General features: G+C 35.3%; 1 protein-coding gene across 5 annotated transcripts in view; it reads left to right on the plus strand.

Moving 5' to 3' along the window:
- The first annotated feature begins 585 nt into the window (after positions 1-585).
- mdu (meduse) overlaps positions 586-20,529 on the plus strand; it is a 452,262-nt gene continuing 432,318 nt past the window's right edge. For all 5 annotated transcript variants that reach the window (XM_067086250.1, XM_067086252.1, XM_067086251.1 and 2 more), the window contains exon 1: positions 586-911. The gene's annotated coding sequence lies outside the window, so the exon portion shown is untranslated. The remainder of the gene's footprint in view (positions 912-20,529) is intronic.

The following is a 20,529-nucleotide window of genomic DNA, read 5'->3' on the forward strand; positions in this document are numbered from 1 at the left end:
TTTCAGCGTCAAGTTTCCTCGAACTTTCCTAGGCACCCATCCACGGTTGGTTGGTTCACATTCAGTCGGTCTTACGCAACAGCGAGCCCTTGCCCAAATGAGATATATGCATGTAAAGGCTGCCAGTCGCCACTCACGTTCAGGTATACCTTCGCAGGTCTTGCTTGTGCAGGCAGACATGCGCAGGTATACCTGAATGTTAGTGGCGGCCTTAAAAGAACAAAGAAGCGCTGTGTGGACTTTTGTACTTGGAATAACCGACCGAGACGACAAATTCATTTTTTTTCTTTTAGTGATTTACATCATTTCAGCTAACAAGACTTGTTCATACGTGGCTAGTATAGTTCACACTTGACTATCATATTCACATTTGTGTGAATTCATTATACCTTTCGCCCTTGAAATTTAGTTCCGCAAGCCAACCAACTTTTACGGGCTGCTGTTACGAGCAAGAGACCGTGCTGACATAAGCCCAGTTTCGTAAAAGAAAAGAATGGGGACGATAACTTTAATTGGCTAGCTGGCAACGCAGCCGGCGGGAACTACCTACATAGACAAATCTCCCGCCGGAGTAATCCGAAGATCAGTTGTCAAGTGACGGTTGTTCCGCGCAGATATACAATCACCTTCCCTTGTGGCGTTACCGACTGAAACTCCTCTATAGACAAATTATCGTATTGTTTTTGTGACATTCGAGTGGAAAGTTATATTTCAGATGGACTGGTTTTGGAAGTTAGTGGATGTTACAGTGTTTAAATAGACAAAGTCTTTGAATTTTGATTTTTTGAAAAGTTTTGGCGCTTGTAATTTTTCAAGTGAACATTGCGACCGGGTCTGTCTTTGAGGAGACGATTTTGTAACTTTTTGAGCCACATTGACGTAACTTCGTTACTTATCGTGTTGAATTAAAGGTGAGTAGAAGACTTAATGCCAAACTTGAAACTGCTTTCATATGACAAGTGATTATCACAACTTCACAAGTAGCCAGGGCTATTATTACTAGCCTATTATTATGCATTATTCTTAGACTAATTGTTTTTTTGCCCGATTTTATTGCCTGGATTTGGTATGCTTGTTATTATTATTTTTAGTAGTTGCACTAGTAAACCGGTTTACCTTGCCTATTATTTTGTAGTAGTTGTAAGAGTAACAGTACACCGTACTACTCTAGCAGAGAGCCCATGCAACATTTTGATTGGTTCGACATAGGCCTGTTGGTATGTTTAGACGACTTTTTTATAGCTCACTTTCATTTTTAATTCAAGTGTAATTGACAAAATAGGCAGAGAACCGTACGCAGAAGATTCTCTTGCCAGGATTTTAAATTTTGTTTTGTCTAGGTGTAACATACGTCATCGGTTGGCGGTTCATAACGTTGTGATTCGCCCACACTATCAGTTCTCCCTTAATGGTTAGGCCACTTTGTTCTCCCATTACTCCTTAGTCATTTTGGCCGTAATCGTTTCAGTCTTAGTTCCAGTTCACGTGTGTATTACCTGTTCTCGTAGGGATGCTTCACCCACAATTCAGTTTCAGGTCGTTCCTAATACTTTTTCTTATGTAGTCTGGTGGGCCACAGCCAGCCTCCCTAAAATCGTTATGGTCATACACCCATTGACATACCTCTTTTGCCTAAATTACCAGTTCACACAAGTGGTTTCGGCCATGTTTAATTTGATTTAATTAATACGGGCATTTGCTAAGATACATGGAACTAGTAATTTAAGCAACATACTGTCCCAGTATCTGGTTTATCTGACAAGGTCACCAGTCTGTAAGAAATTGTATAATTATTATTACATATGGCTAAAATTAGTCTTTAGAATGTTTTGGTTGCTGTCAACAAACTGAAATTAGATTAATGATTACCTTAGCAGTTTCTGTTTCATAATTTACCAGGAATTTGTTATTACATTTAGTGCCATTTGAGAAGTAGAGTAATGCATTTATCAGTACTCATATATAAATTATATATATATATATATAATATATATATATATATATATATATATATATATATATATATATAAAAGGGCCCAAGATTAAGTACCCGTAATGAAAACTAGGCTTATTTGATTTAACAAAATCTTTCTTGTATGCAGTCTGTAGGCACCATTTGCAAATTGCCGATGAAACATCTTTGCATTATATGCATGGCATTGTTACTTATTTCCTTGTGCTTATACCTAGTAATATCAGGATTCCATACAGGATATATACATGTATCTAGCGAAAACAAGAGTATGTTATTCCTACAAGGAAGATAAAATTAGCATAGACCTAGGGTATTTCCCTTGTAAATAATCACTAACCTTGGTACCAAATTATGTCGATCCGAGACCAGCATTGCTTCATCAGTGATTCCATTATCGTTTCTTTTTTATGCACAGTCAATCTTTGGAACTCGAATTGTCGGTTCCGTTTTCCCCAACTTTTGTAACCTTTCAACCTTCAGAGACAGGTCTGTTGCTTCTTGGGTTGTTAAACCGCCCGCGCCCCCCGCCCCCAACTCCGCTTCGTTTTCTGTTTTCTTGGGGCATGTGCTTGTTAAGAGTATATGGTTGTCAGTTCCATTGGTCTCTGCATTAATTGTTTTCAGTCACCTATCTTCCATTCATTCTACATTACCAGCATATGGATTGTAAAGTAGCTTACTGGGTGCGAACGCGAAAAGGAAGTATATACAGTCTTCTGTTACAGAAAATAGCATAAGCTGTGTACGAAAATGATTAGAAGTTTATTTTCCAGCTGTCAGTAGAAGCATAATGTATTTTTCATTGAATCGTCGAACAGTACAAAGTAACTAACTCCTCTCTCTTTATGTGTACAAACTAAACTGACATTAACACATAATGAAGGGTGGAACCAACCTGGTATCTTTTGGCATCTTGTAAACAATGAAATATTCTGTACTTTGTGTACACACACATATACATACATATACATACACACCCCCCTATAAGTAATGTTTATGTATATGGACAGAATTTCAGACCTCATGTGTCGCACGGCGCAGTATGTATACACACACACACACACACACACACACACACACACACACACACACACACACATATATATATATATATATATATATGATTATAATAAGTTTTGTACGTGATTCATTTATCACACATTACCACAGGTGAAAAATAAGACACCGAGCTGTGGGTGGATCTGTAGTCTCAAACGGTAATGTATGTTCGTCAGTACTGTTTCTGTAGTATATATATTTGTGACTTCTAATACTCAGTATCAGTCTTTGGTCAATGGCTTGGAAATAAAGTCGAAACCGGTCAGGACCTTATTTTCCCACCTGTGGTAATGTGATATATATATATATATATATATATATATATATATATATATAATATATATATATATTCTGCTCTTTTTGCATTTCTTCCAGTTCCAGTAAACCTTCATTCGTTAACTTTCTCTCTCTCTCTCTCTCTCTCTCTCTCTCTCTCTCTCTCTCTCTCTCTCTCTCTCTCTCTCTCTCTCTCTCTCTCTCTCTCTATATATATATATATATATATATATATATATATATATATATATATATATTTCTATGGCTCACCAAAAATTATTACAAATATGTTAGGCCTAATTATAATATTTATAGACATGAAATCCAAATGATAGTCACTGGTCGGATTCATAATTTAAGACATTTGTAATATTTTCCATAATATCACGGGTTACACGGGAAAATAGTCACTGGTCGGATTCATAATTTAAGACATTTGTAATATTTTCCATAATATCACGGGTTACACGGGAAAATACTTACTGATCGGAATTCTAATCAAAGGTCTTTCACCCACCCTCCAAGTTCAGCGATCGCTCGCCTTGTGTTTAGCTTTTCGGCATCTGTCAGTTTGCCTTCCGAGTCGTTCGCGTGTTGCTGAACCTGGCCAGTGTTTGAGTTCATGCCTACAAGCTATTGGTTGTTTAAACTGCGTAATGAACGCGTGCCACACAGCATCTTGGTTAATTCAATGACACATGATGTGTAAAGCGATTCACCCTGTGGGGTTGTGCTTGTGTGACAGTCTTACTTCTGGATTCATCGGAGCATCGTCCATGTGAATCAGTTTTTGCAAGGCCCCTTTACTCCGTAATTATTTGTAGGCTGCGTAAGTATTTCAAACCAGAGTTTATCGTTATGGATCATATGAAACGATGAATACTTTTCCTGACACCTCTCTCTCTCGCTCTGTGTGTGTGTGTATGCGTGTACACACACACACACACACACACACACACACACACACACACACACACACACACACACACACATATATATATATATATATATATATATATATATATGTGTATTGATGGACCCCTCTTCCAGATTGATGACATACACGCTTCTTATAAACCTTCGCAGGTTAAATCTGAAAACGCAAAACAGGCCGGTGATTTCCAATGTTAAAAGTAAAGGGTAAGAAGAATTTATGAAACTGCGATAGACCCATAAGTTCATTACATTAGACAGGTTAGATAAGGGACTGCAAAGCCTGACTAGTACCAAGATCGCAAAGCTGACTCTGGAGAGTAATCCCGAAAGCAATATTTCTATAGGGGCGTAGTGTCCTTTGTAGCGTTCCTTCGGCCCCTAGCTGTACCCACTTTTTATACGCTTTTATTTAGCTTGCTTTTTTGTTTGTTTGTTTGTCTGGGTCAAATCTTGTAACTCAATTTTCGACCTGTTCCATTCGTCCCATGGACTTGAAATTTTGCACGGTTGTTCAAGCCCGGTGGCAATACAACCTTGCATGATCAGTAGGTCAGCAGTGACCTCTCGTGACCCTACAATAACCTCTCCCAGTATCTCAGGATTTGTATGAAATTCTCCGGATTTTTCTTACCTTCTTTGACTCGGTAGAATAAGTTAACAACTTACGAATTTTTCAAACCACCTTTGCTCGACAGGATACAATGTTAATTTTTTTTTAGTTACAATCATAAATCGGTTGCAATTTCTGTCAGAACTAAAAAGTATAGAATAAAAATTTGAAGAATTTGTTAAAACACACTTTTATTAAAACGCACTAAAAAGTAAAAATAATTTTTTGAGACAAAAATGATTTTTTACTTTTTAGCGCAATTTAATAAAAGCGTGTTTTAAAAAAATATTTTTTCTATATTTTTTAATTAGACTATTACTTAACCTACATTCCAGCTCCGTCTCTTCAGTCTTTCTGTCCAACCTCTCTAACTGTTAATTCTAAGTGCAGGTGTGGGAGTTTCTCTCAGTTCCTCCTTTAGATCCTCGTACTTCATTTCCTATATATTTTTAGGTCCCTATGTTTTGCTGTTCAACCACTCCAACTTCCTCTTAACATCTGTCTGTCTGAAGCGCTGAATGGCTGAAAATGCCCCAGTGCTTGGTTTGACAGCCTAAATTTCATAAAATCAAATCACCTCAATGTAATGTTTGTAGAGCAACCGGAGTGTTGCACTAATCTTTTTCGCTACGTAAAGTAGTTTTTACTTTTCTGTCTTGATTTATTTCCGTTATTTTCTGTTGAGTGATTCGAGAGGCGTCTTTGAGCATTGCGCTCGATCGATAAAAAAAGAATTATGCAGTTTCATCTTTTTTAATCAGGTATTGTTCTTACAAAAGGTTCAGTGTTTTTGTACTAAGTAATCTCCTTTCAGACAGTAATGTGCTGAAAATGAGGCCTTCTGCTGCTTCTTCTTCTTCTTCTAAAACATACGTTTTCATCTAGGTACCGTTTACTTGCTGTGACTATTGTATTGGTGTCTCCAACCGGAGCTGTCTTATCTTTCATTCTCTCCATTTATGACAACGCTTGGTATTTTAATTGCACGGGACTTTTATGGGTCTCTCTCTCTCTCTCTCTCTCTCTCTCTCTCTCCACTTGTACAGTCGATGATTAAAAATCGTCTTGCGATCTCTTAAGTATTTTACTTTGTTACATATTTCTACAAGCGTTGTGTTGCAACTCCTCCTCCTTATGTGATATTAGCTGTGTTTTAGTCTATTTTTCACATTTTCCAAAGTTTATAGTATGTGAAGTATTGTATATTCATCACGATCCAATTTAACTAAAGACAATCCGTTCGATACCATTCATTCCTATATCCTGCGTCATTCATGGCAAGTAATAATTAGTAATTACTCCAGGTTATGTCGTCCAGATCAGTTTTACGTCCTATCCGGCGTCATTCATGCTAGTAGTAATCTGTAATCACTCCAGGTTATGTCGTCCAGATCAGTTTTACGTCTTATCCTGCGTCATTCATGCTAGTAGTAATCTGTAATCACTCCAGGTTATGTTGTCCGGGTCAGTTTTATGAAGTGTCTGAACTTGCCGAAGTTTGTTTGATAGCAGACACTACCCTCTTATTCCGTAAGGAACACGGTAGCGTGTCAACCCAGGGAGTTTTCCAGAGTGCCGGTATGCATAAGAGCCCACGTTAATTGCTAGTTGTTTTCCGTAATCGGATGTTTTTACTTTGCTTCGGTTGCTTTGCTGAATAATAATTTTATATATCGTCTTCCTTGAGTTATTGTGTGTATTTCGTTACTGGCGTTGTTAGATAATCCAATTCATATTCCTGAATTATTGTATTTTCTCATATTTATCCTGTATTCGTATAGTTTTTTCTCCCATCAGCGGGGAAACATTATTTTGTTTTTATATTTGTATTATCAAAACTACCCAATTTATGTTCATGATATGCGTTGAATCTTGTTTTTTCAGTTGCTCTGTACATTTTGTATATCTTTAATGTAGGCCTATTTTAGTTACACATATTCAGCTTAATATTGATTCTTTGAATATTATTGCACGTTTATTAAATACCAGTAAAATTCATATGAATTTTTGTTGCTATTTTGACTCTGGATATTAAGAGAAGTATTCATTAGTAGTGTGCGTTCATGATGAATTTTTGCATCTCGGATATTTTAGAGTAACTTTTCTGAATAGAGGTAAATTTCCTTCACAGTAATGTGAGTCAAAATTACCATTTTATATTGTTTTATTATTTTTTTTTGAAAAAGAAAAGTATCTTGCAGACTTTATGGTCTGTCGAAACAGCACCATTTAAGTTAATTTATTAATTTCTTTGTATTATAGAGTGACATATTTGTACAAGCTTCAGTAGTTTAAAAGAATCTCTCTCTCTCTCTCTCTCTCTCTCTTACATACTCTATATATATATATATATTTATATATATATATTTTATATATATGTATATATATATATATATATATATATATTATATATATATATATATATATATATATATATATATTTATATATATATATATATATATATATATATATATATATATATATATATATATATATCTATCTCACGAGCCTATTATATAAGACACGAGTAAAAGAGAGGTCGGACATCCTGCACAGAAAACTCGTTCCCGTATAGTACTGTAGGACTTTCCGGGGGTCTAGGTTAGGTAGGATTGTCTGGGTCATGCTTCTCTCTCTCTCTCTCTCTCTAACAAGGAAGTTCTCTCCAGCGGGCTCTGGAACCCGCGACCTCTGCTGCAACCACTAGACTAAGGCACGCAACCCACTTATTGAGATGACTCTCTCTCTCTCTCTCTCTCTCTCTCTCTCTCTCTCTCTCTCTCTCTCTCTCTAAGTCTCCTTTTTTTTGTCTCGTTTCCGTTTGTCTTTTTCCGTACTTGTCTTTGCCCTTTTTTTATTTTAATTAACGTGTTTGTATTTGTTGCAATTATTTGCAACGGCAAATTAACATTGCCCAATCAGTCAGACAACTCGCTTTCTCTCCCGAGGTTTATCTCTGATTTTTCGTACCCCTCTCTCTCTCTCTCTCTCTCTCTCTCTCTCTCTCTCTCTCTCTCTCTCTCTCTCTCTCTCTCTCTCTCTCAAAGTTCCCGTTTTTGTCTTGTTTGCGTTTGTCTCCTTCCGTATTTGTCTTCGCCTTTTTATTAACTTTTTTTTTTTCTATTTGTTGCAATATTTTGCAACGGCAGATTACCATTGACCAATCAGCCAGTCAACTCGCTTTCTCTTCTGAGGTCTATCTCTTTCTATTTTTTCTTGCCCCTCTCTCTCTCTCTCTCTCTCTCTCTCTCTCTGTCTTTAATTCTCACTTCGCTAAGAATACGCGGCGATCTTGCCAGTCATCCACATATCGAAGTTATTCAGGATAATATTTCAAGGAGACTTTGTCACTTTGCCCCTCGGCAATAAACTGGAGGAAAAAAAGAGAGAAAAATTATTGGAGCATCGTCATGCTTTAAAAGGTGCATATCCGCTGGCAGCAGTGGTTGGAAATGCCTGATTTCGAGTCCCACGTTTATAGCCATTGTGTTCGGTTCATGAACTTCTTAAGAAGGCTCCCAGTTTGCACGAGGTAATAGGCCCTCTTGTCTCTCAACTCCCTCGTTTTCTCTTGCCGTCGAATAACGTGGGTGAGATCTACTAGGTATGTGTGAATGAGAAGGGGGGATTGATACAAATAGACCTATACACATACATATATATAGACCTATATATATAGTGTATATATAGTGTATATATACAGGATGCTATCTACCAAACAACTCAATTAAGGCCTATGGCAATTGCTTCCTCAAACTATATACAAAACTATTTGATCCCCAGGGGGCTAGTACTAAACACGGCGAAACAGTGACTCACCTACACTGTTTCGCCGTGTTTAGTACTAGCCCCTGAGGGGTCAAATGTAGAAAATGGATGGTAGATATACTACAGTAGCACACACACACACATATATATATATTTATTTATATATATGTGTGTAAGCGAATACCACAGAAAAATGTCAGGCAGAAGTTCAATACCAAGCGCTTTCACGTATCGTTTATTCACGCATCGTCAGGGCACAACGACGACGCGTGGAACAACAACACGTGAAGGCCCTTGGTACTAAACTTCTGCCCATCATTTTCCTGTGGTATTCGCTTATATACTGAAGTCACGTACATCTACTGTGATTTTTTAAGCATATATGTACGTGTGTTTGGGTGTACATACATACATACATACATACATACATACATACATACATACATATGGTCATCGGGAGGTGTGGAAGCCAGGTTGGGTCTCTCCTTTTCGCTGATGGAGGAGGTATTTATCCTGTAAACCTGCTGATTGATTGATTGACAATTGAATTCTTGCAGTAGTATTCACAACAACAACTGTTATCGCCCGCAGATATACGACATCTGAAAATATAATGATTTATTTATGCTTTGGGAAAAGTATCAGTAAAACTTTCTCACGAAATTTTTATTTGATCCATGAAAACTTGTTGAGTTTTGAAAATAACCTGAGTTGCCGTGATGATCACATCGATTCCGAATGTCTATGCAATACTCTTATGCATAGATACGATTCGTGGCTTTGTAACGGAAAAAAAAAAATATTTCCCGCTTCGGTGACGTAGTTGCTGCGATGACATTTTATGTAAACAAATCAAGTACATTAAATATGAATTAATTATTGCAAGATGAGAGAAGGTTCAGATATGAGCTTGACAATGCCGGTTGCGTAGAGGGTAAAACTTCATACCTGGACGATGCAAAGCCACCTTTATCATATAGCTTCAAATTAAATTTTACATTTATAGTAAATTTAGAGTTGTTCATATACTGGCTAGCCAAACTATTTTCAGCCAGTAACGATTGAAAAAAATAATTAGTTGACTTGTACTTGATTATTCATGAAGTCCGTACATATACTTTTAGCTCCCATATTTGAAACTTCGTCGGCAATTTTCTTTATTTTATTAATTTTTGGTTACTGGGCGCCAGTTTCTTGAAATCGTGATGATCGTAATGTATATGTAAGTTATATGGTAACTTTATTACTAGTTTTTAGTGTATGGGGCGGAGGTTGAGGAAATTATGCTAGCGTATAAAATAGCTGTCCAGTAAACATTGTTTGTAAAAGATTAATATTAATATGAAAATTGGATGATAAGGCATGATGAAAAAAGATAGTACTCGGAATGACAAGTTGAATGAAAAAGAGATCGATAGGCATATTAAGAGAGAGAGAGAGAGAGAATGGGAAATGGATGGGTAGTATATAGGTCCCCAAGGGATAGCATATTGAACAAAACATTGAAAAACATTTATTTGTATCTCTCTCTCTCTCTCTCTCTCTCTCTCTCTCTCTCTCTCTCTCTCTCTCTCTCTCTCTCTCTCTCTCTCTGCTGTATGTATGTATGTATGTATGTATGTATGTATGTATGTATGTATGTATGTATGTATGTATGTATGTATGTATGTATGTATGTATATATATATATATATAAATAAATAAATATTTAAATGTAAGTATATATACATATATATATATATATATATATATATATATATTATCTTTCTCTCTATGTATGTATATATATATATATATATATAAGTAAATAATATATACATTTGGATGTAAGTATATATATGTTTGTATATATATAATATATATGTATATATGTAAATGTAAGTATATATATACACATATATACAGTATATATATATATATATACATATGTGTATGTGTATATATATATATATGCAGAAGCTCGCAGAAGCTTCCAGACTGTTAGAAATAAGCATGTGCAAAAAAAGCCCCTCTCTGCGAACCTCCTTTTTCTCATGAAGTTCACGGGGAGCATACGTCAGGGCAGCAATAATGCTCCGGAGTGCAAGAGGTCAACCACACGTCAACACAACACTGTGTTCATGGAGCAGCATAATAATCCCTACCTCTCGCTGCAAGGCTCTGTATCAGCTCGTTTAGTGCGCGCAGCAGGCTGCTGCTGCTGCTGCTGCTGCTAAAAAAAAAAAAAAAAAAAACTGAAAATCTGCAGTAGAAAGTTGTTTACCGCTTTTCTGAATTTTCTGCTTTTGGGTGGTTTGTGGTTTTGTTATAGTTTTATTTTTTTGTATGTTGATTTTGTTTGATGGTTTCTCTGTTAGTAGGAATATATATGTGAAACCAATAAGAAATTTTGTTCCCAAAACAATTTCAGGTAGCCAGCAAGACCCTATATTGGAGAACATTTACACACGTACATGCACACTCACGCACAATGTATGTGTGTTTGTGTATAGTTTTATATATGTATATATACAGTATATATATATGTATATATATATATATATATACACACACATTGTATGTGTTTTGTGTATAGTTTTATATATATATATATATATATATATATATATATATATATATATATATATATATATATATATATATATATATATATATATATATATATATATATATATATATATATATATATATATATATATATATATATATATATGTGTGTGTGTGTGTGTGTGTGTAATTATATATTCAGTATAGAGGTTTGTTGTTACCTGAAATTATTTTGAAAGGATAACTTTTAAACGGTTTCATAGGGCTGATATCCCTTCATTGCATCTTCTTAACATCCGTGTTATTATTATTCTCTGCTGTAACAAGATACAACCTCGGTCCCTTTGTTAGCTACGAAATAGCAGAAAACCCCAAAAGTTTCATTGCTCGCTCATGCATGTAGACTCGGGAGGTCGGCATTGCCAGTAATTCTCCTTCAGTATAGTCTAAAGGTTTTGTTGTTACCTGAAATTATTTTGAAATGGAGCGCAGAAATCTGGAATTTTGTGTTTGTGTTTCACTCGGGTTGCAGAGGTAAAATCCCGTCAACAAAGTCATTGCATCTTCTTAATATCATGAATCGAACGCTTGTTCTCAGCTGTTAACAGAAGAAGAAGAAGAAGAAGTACTGTTTCTTTTCTTGTCCGGAATCATTCGAACTCTGCTGTAAACAAAGAAGAAGAACCTCTTTTCTTGTCCGGAATCATGAATCGAACGCGTGTTAGCTGTTAACAGAAGAAGAAAAACCCATCGAACGCGTTCATTGCTTTTCTTGTCTCATGCAAGTTCCTCAGCTGTTAAGTAGACTGTTCCTCAGCTGTTAACAGGAGGAAGAAGAAGAAGAAGTGCCTTTTCTTGTCCGGAATAATCGAACGCGTGTTCCCGGTTAACAGAAGATAAGAAGAAGAAGTACTGTTTCTTTTCTTGTCCGGAATCAAAGAATCGAACGCGTGTTCCTTGTTAACAGAAGAAGAAGAAGAAGAAGAAGAAGTACCATCTTTTCTTGTCCGGAATCAGTGTGTTCTCAGCTGTTAACAGAAGAAGAGGAAGAAGAAATGGAGCGCAGTTTCAGAAGAAGAAGAAGAAGTACTGGCAATCATGGAATCGAACGCGTGTTCCTCAGCTGTTTACTGTTTCTTTTCTTGTCCGGAATCATGAATCGAACGCGTGTTCTTAACAGAAGAAGAAGAAGAAGTACTGTTTCTTTTCTTGTCCGGAATCATGAATCGAACGATGAAAGCTGTTAACAGAAGAAGAAGAAGAAGAAGAAGTACTAAATTTTTCTTGTCCGGAATCATGAATCGAACGCGTGTTCAACAAAACAGAAGAAGAAGAAGAAGAAGAAGAAGTTTTTAATCATGAATCGAACGCGTGTTCCTCAGCTGTTAACAGAAGAAGAAGAAGAAGTACTGTTTCTTTTCTTGTCCGGAATCATGAATCGAACGCGTGTTCCTCAGCTGTTAACAGAAGAAGAAGAAGAAGAAGAAGAAGTACTGTTTCTTTTCTTGTCCGGAATCATGAATCGAACGCGTGTTCCTCAGCTGTTAACAGAAGAAGAAGAAGAAGTACTGTTTCTTTTCTTGTCCGGAATCATGAATCGAACGCTTGTTCCTCAGCTGTTAACAGAAGAAGAAGAAGGAGGAGGAGGAGGAGGAGGAGAGGAGGAGGAGGAGGAGGAGGCGGCGGGGCATTATGGTCCTCATGCCAGGAAATGTTATTTTGTTGTCTGATATAGTTTTATCGCTTCAACCTCTGGTCCTCTTTAAGGAAAATTGACAAGATGAAGAGATGGATAACTCCGAAAAATTCAAAGAGCTTGTTATCTCCGACCTCGACTTTTGAAATCTGTTCATTTCATATTTTGAAAATTTGCAGTCTTGGAACATCTCGAATGTCAGATATCCGTAACCCAGACAAATTTCCATTTGTGTATTATATTGGCTGTTTCAAAAGCGAGTGCTAATTATTTTTTCCATGATTATCAGAGAATATTGATCAAGGTAATTCATCAGATTTTACGAAGGACAATATTTTGGTCACGTTTATTAATAAATTATGTTCATGCATTATGCTCCGAATAAATTGTATTTGTAATTATTAGTTCATATATACATTTGCGATATCTGTCGTTTTTAAGTTAATTTTACTAGAATTGAAACAGACTTATTTTTACCATCGTATCATAGTGTTTTAGTGGTTAGTACTTTTGAGTTTGATATATATTTGTTAAATACACTGGTCACTTTTACTTTCTCTCTCTTTGATATATATTATGTATAAATACATGTATGTATATATAATTATATGTCTCTCTCTCTCTATAATCTCTATACTCTCTATATATATATATATATATAATATATATATATGTATATATATACTTGTGTATATATATATAATATATATACACACATATATATATGTATATATATATATATTGTATATATATACATATGTTATATATATTATATATATAATAGAGATTATATATATATATATTTATACTTGTGTATATATATATATATACACATACACACACACACACACACACATATATATATATATATATATATATATATATATATATATATATATATATAATATAGAAATATATATATATAATAGAGAGGAGGGAACATTGGTGATGTTGTTTTCACAATATTAATCGTAAAAATACTGTCAGGTAACTTGAAACCATCAGCCAGAATACTCTGGTTTGATTAAAGCTTTTGTTGCAGATCGGAATGCTGTTGACAAGATAGAGTGATATCAGTCACAGTATGATATCGGCAGGTGCATGAAGAGAAAAGACCTTGAAGAAACAGTACAGTATAACTAAAAACAGAGAGAGAGAGAGAGAGAGAGAGAGAGAGAGAGAGAGAGAGAGAGAGAGAGAGAGAGAGAGAGAGAGAGTGAGAGGTTGGATGTGGTAGATTTAAGGGAAAATTGTGATAGTGGCAGGTCTACAGAAAAAATTATAAGAATGAAAATAACAACAATAAACAAGTAAAAAATGCGCCGAAGTTTCTTCGGCGCAGTCGAGTTTTCTGTAGGCCTACAGCGTATAGTGGTCTATGAAACTCTCAGCCACGGCCCATGAAACTTTCAGCCGGGGCCCGGTGGTAGCCAATGAAACTTTCAACCGTACTGAGGAGGCTAGATGACTGCAATTTGGTATGTTTGATGATTGGAGGGTGGATGATCAACATTGGCCTCTACCTCAGTATAGATCTGAGGGCGGACAGAAAAAGTGCGGACACAGACAAAGCCAGCTAATAGTTTTTCTTGTAACCTAAAACTGAAGGGGAGGGTTCATAGATAGGTAAGTTGACGCTAAAAGATGAAAGAAATAATATCAAGATATTATGATGGTATTGGAAAGGGTGGATGAGAGAACGAGAGAGAAGAGAGAGAGAGAGAGAGAGAGAGCCTCATAAATAATATCAAGATAATATAGAAGGGAGAGAAAGGAAAGGGAGAGATGGAAGAAATAATATCAAGACAGACAAAAGCAAAGAAACAGAGATAGAGAGAGAGAGATGGAAGAAATAATATCAAGATATTATAGAAAACTAAAAAAGGCAGAGAGAGAGAGAGAGAGATGGAAGAAATAATATCAAGATATAGGAGCTGGCATATGGCAAGAAAGGCAGAGAGAGAGAGAGAGAGAGAGAGAGATGGAAGAAATAATCAAGATATAGAAGCTGGTATGCGGGAAGAAAGACAGAGAGAGAGAGAGAGATGGAAGATATAATATCAAGATATTATAGAAGCTGGCATGTGGAAAGAAAGGCAGAAAGAGAGTTGGAAGAAATTGTCAGAGAAGGAAGAAATAGTATCAAAATATAATAAAAGCAGGTACGTGGAAAGAAAGGCCAAGGAGAAACGAAACGTAACAAACACACACACACACACACACACACGACGCAGGGAACGGGAAAAAAAAAAAAAAAAAAGGCTAGCCGGTGTTCTGGTATGCAGCCCGGTCGAATTATGTTACACTGACCGGAATAGAAGACGCGAGGCTGCGGGTACCATCTTTCACCTTAAATATCTTTCCTATTTCGAAAACCTTCGAATGTCATTTCCCTTATGTTTTCGCTTCATTTGAATACGCTCGTCCCAGCTTTGTTATTATATCACGTCATTTTTTCGTAATTCATTGTCATATGTGGCAGTACACCTTGTATAGAAATTTATGACGTACTTCTGATGACGTCTTCCATTTTTTGTCTCCCATTTTTTCCACGTCTTCCATCTTTTTTTTTTTCTCACACTTGACCGCATTTCTCTCTTACATCCATTGTCTTGGTGTCCAGAGAGCGTTGCATCACTGAAGACGATGCGGTATGGAATTTTGTCTAATTTTTTTCCAGCGTTGTTTGCTGAGTATGTTGTTCTGAGAGTTATTGATGTAATCATAGTTTTAGTCTTTTTTTTATCAATATCGCTCCAATAAAGTTATATATCTTTGGGTCTTTTTCTTGTACTGTGGAACAGTTTCCCTGAGGATGTTATGGATTAACAGCTCTCCTAGGGCTGGCCCGAAGGATTAGACTTATTTTACGTGGCTAAGAACCAACGGGTTACTTAGCAGCGGGACCTGCAGCTTATTGTGGAATCCGAACGACATTATAGCGAGAAATGAATTTCTATCACCAGAAATAAATTCCTCTGATTCTTCATTAGCCGGCCGGAGTATGTTGTTGCGAGAGTTATTGATGTAATCATAGTTTTAGTCTTTTTTTTCTTATCATTACCGCTCCAACAAAGTTATACATCTTTGGGTCTTTTTCTTGTACTGTGGAACAGTTTCCCTGAGGATGTTATGGAATTAGAGCCTCAAAAGTTCAAGCGAAGATGCAATGCATTTCTACCCTTAAACAATTTATATATCTTCTTTCTGTATTTCCTATTATCTTCTGCAAGTTCTTTCAGATGAACATCATATTCTTTGGAATCTTGAATTTCAAGTCAGTGTCCCATGTAAACTTGTTCCTTATAAACAGGGTTTATCTTCTGAATAATAATAATAATATATGAAGGGAGATTTTTTTCGACCCTCTTTTAAACAGGTCTTAGTAAAAAGGATGGCTGTATTATGCAATGAATTTATCTTATATAGTGTCTTTTCTATCTTCCTTATGATTTTGTTTTTCGGGCTGTCGATGTTAGTCATGCAACCCGGCCGATATTCATGTTGGAAAAGGACAATAATAATAATAAAGAAAGTGAGGAAGATTTTTTCTCCAGACCTAAATTTTTGTCAATGATTTCAATGGAGTGTCCCAGTTATTCTTATTTGTTTTAGTTTTTGCAAGTGATTTCTCCATAATCAAGATACGCATCTTCGTTATAGCCTCTATTCAGTATCGCTATTATCAAGTTACACATTTTGATTTTTTTAGCTTATTGTCGACTGTGATATCGATGCAGACCCGTTGGTTTTATTTTGTGCATTTTTTTCATATGTTATAATGCTTCTTTAGGACTTTTTATTTTTCAAGGTCTGGATGTGATGTTTAATTCTTGTTACAAAATGTCCTTCATCACCCGAGATATGACTGTAGTCTGTATTGTTACTTTTGTTTTATTATTTTATTATTATCATGTTACACGTCTCTGATTCTTTTCTTTCTTAGATCTGGGTCAGTGATTAAGAATGAAAGAGACTAACACTTTTTAGACTTTTACGGTTTGTTTCGTTCTTTTGTTTATTTTTTTTTATGTGTCAGCAGTGTGGATTTAGAAATATGAAACTTTCATATTACATGTGTTTGTGGGTATTGTCTGCAAATATTCTTAAATCTGGATCATGATATGTTTACGTAACATTGCTATAACTATTCTACTAGTCTATTCGTTTAAAGCTGAACATACACTCAAACACACACACACACACACATATATATAAAGTGTGTGTGTACTGTACCTTATATATATACATACATATATATATATATATATATATATATATATATATATATATATATATATATATATATATATATATATATATATATATATATATATATATACATACTGTAACAGTTAAGTTCATCCCAGAAATTTACTATTAAACTGTTTTTCAAAGCTTTTTAAAATGTGATAGCTTTTGCTATTTGCAGTAAGATGCTCTCGAAGTTAGTGTTGGCCAAATATTTTGTTGCGAGGATACGATCGACTAATATTTCCTACCCTTTTTGTGCCTGTTCATTATTATTATTATTATTATTATTATTATTATTATTATTATTATTATTATTATTATTAAATATTATTATTATTAAAGGAGCCCGGAACGAAAAAAAATTAGGCTGCAGAAGTAAAGAATAAATTGTAGTAGAGAAATAACCAAGAAAAAGACGCAAGATAAAGCAAACTGACATAACTTAATGTGCCTGTGCAACAGGTGAGCTTTAACAGTAACTCAAGTGTGCCTGTGCAACAAATAAGCTTTAACAGTAACTCAAGTGTGCCTGTTCAACAAATAAGCTTTAACAATAACTCAAGTGAGCCTGTTCAACAAATAAGCTTTAACAGTAACTCAAGTGTGCCTGTTCAACAGTAAATAAGCCTGTGCCTGTGCAACAAATAAGCTTTAACAGTAACTCAAGTGTGCCTGTTCAACAAATAAGCTTTAACAGTAACTCAAGCTGTTAACAAATAAGCTAACAGTAACTCAAGTGTGCCTGTTCAACAAATAAACTTTAACAGTAACTCCTGTTCAACAAATAAGCCTTAACAGTTCAAACAAATAAGCTTTAACAGTAACTCAAGTGTGCCTGTGCAACAAATAAGCTTTAACAGTAACTCAAGTGTGCCTGTTCAACAAATAAGCTTTAACAGTAACTCAAGTGTGCCTGTTCAACAAATAAGCTTTAACAGTAACTCAAGTGTGTTCAACAAATAAGTTCAACAGTAAATGTGCCTGTTCAACAAATAAGCTTTAACAGTAACTAAAATGTGCCTGAACAGATAAGCTTAGAAAGTTCAAACGATTTCAGCTACTTAAAAGTTCAACGAAGCTACTTGATAAAGAGCCATACCTTTTAGAAAACTGTGTGCTGAACCGGATAAAAGGAAAAGGCAACATTGTTGGAATTATTTGCAAATCTAGTACTGCGTGATGGAAGGTGTGTAATCTGGGAAGATCTGACTGCAATGGATGGCTGAAATTATAATGAATTTCATGAAACATTTACAGCGATATCCTTCATGAAATTCTTTATAATTTCAATCATCCTTTGCAGTCAGAACTTTCCAGATTATACGTTCCAGCACGCAGTAGATTTGCAGTGAAATCTAACCATGTTGCCTTTACCTTTTAACAGGGTTAGTACCACACAGTTTTCTAAAAGGTATGGTAGGAACTTTTTTATTAAGCAGTTGAATAGTTGGAATTTTCTAAGCTCAACGTTATTTGTTGAACAGGCACACTTGAGTTAGAGCTTATTTGTTGAACAATCACACTTGGGTTACTATTAAAGCTTATTGTTGAACAGGCAAACTGGGAGTTATGTCAGCTTGCTATCTCTTCCATCTTTTTTTCAATTATTTCTCTTCTACAATTTATTCTTTCCTCCTGTAGCTTAATCGAATGATATTACCAGAGACCAATTTTGAGAGAAGGCACAAGAAATTCAAAAGAATTTCCCTTGTGGTAATGGAGTTTCGTCTGGGCATCAGTACCTTTCTTAGCCCCCCTAGTCCCTACCTTAACAAAGGTCAGTAAATTAATGTTGATGTGCATTAGTGTTACGGCCGGTTGCGATATGAAAGCGGGAAGAATGCGGCAATCGACCGGAGGAGGTAGACAAAAACCAAGAATGAACATTGATGGAGAATGTTGCTTAGTTATGTTTTATTCATGATTTGAAGGTCTGGGGTGCCCCGTTCGCTCTCTTGTTACAGTTAAGGTATTTTGGAATGAATAGGGAATTAAATTTCCAAAATAGGCTACATAATGTTTTCAAGACATTATGTAGCTTTATGTGTCGATAATTTTCTGTTTTCAAGAGTTATTTTGACGTAAATGTCGAAAAGTGTTTTCAAGAGTTATATGAGCACTTTATTGTCGAAAATTTTCTGTATTTTCAAGAGTTATTTTTTGCACATTTGAATGTCGAAAATTTTCTGTTTTCAAGAGTTATTTTGGTATTTAAATGAAAATAATTTTCTATGTTTTCAGGAGTTATTTTGACACTTTATTGTCGAAAATTTTCTCTGTTTTCAAGAGTTATTTTGGCGCTTAAATGTCGAATGTTTTCTGTTTTCAAGAGTTTTTTTGACACCCAGTTGTCAAAATTTTCTCTTTTCAGAAGTTTTTTTGACAATTAATTGTTGGAATTTTGATTTTCTAAAGTTATTGTGACACTTAAATGTCGAAAATTTTTATATGCTTTCAAGAGCCACTTTGACACTTAGTCGAAAATTTTCTGTTTTCAAGTCATTTTGACAATGTCGAAAATTTTCTGTTTTCAAGAGTTATTTTGGCACTTGAATGTCGAAAATGACTTGCGTTTTCGTCAGTGATATGGCATATAAATTTCCAAAACCCTGTCAGTTCATTTTTTATTTTAATGATTCGAAAATGTCCAAAAGTGCTCTAGGATTCCAGGAATGAAGTGTCGTCTAGATGTTCAAAATCTAGTAGGCATCCAACGTTGAAATAACACTTGATTGTCAAAACCTTTTTGGATTCTTGTGGTGAAATGGCATAGATTTCAAAATGACCAGATTTTAAGTACTGAAATGGCACCTATATTATCGAAATGTTGTAAACTTCCGTTTGTGAAATGACATCTAAATATCTAAAAGTCGAACGCTGACGTGTAAACTTCCAATTGTGAAATAGCATCTAAATATCTAAAAGTCGAATGCTGACCTGATGAAATACATATCGATTGCAAGATTTTCCAGAAGCCGTATAACTGTTTGAATGATGTACTCCTTTCGTAACTATTATTTTATTAAACCTACTTTTACCCTTTCATTTCAAAGACCTCTCGCCCGACTTGTATTGCGGTCAAGAAGTTCAACGAACAAATTCAGTCAATAAACGACTGAAAACAGTATTATGACAAATAAATAGATGGAAACTATGAGCTTCGGAAATAATCGACAGCGTTGCTCGTGTTTTTCCAAACTCATGATAGGGCAAAGGGAATGAAAAGCAAGGGAGACACGAATGATTAATGTAACTCCAAGAAAATATGCAATAGGTTAAGATTACTACACTGCCCTAAAATGGAAGGCTGCAGTATCTACAAAAATACAAAACTGAGAAAAATGGTAGATACTGCAGTTTTCCCTTGCCTTACAGCTGATTTTGCAGATACTACAAATGGGACCACC

This window comes from Macrobrachium rosenbergii, chromosome 42 (assembly GCF_040412425.1).
Source record: "Macrobrachium rosenbergii isolate ZJJX-2024 chromosome 42, ASM4041242v1, whole genome shotgun sequence".
Classification (NCBI taxonomy): Eukaryota; Metazoa; Arthropoda; class Malacostraca; order Decapoda; family Palaemonidae; genus Macrobrachium; species Macrobrachium rosenbergii.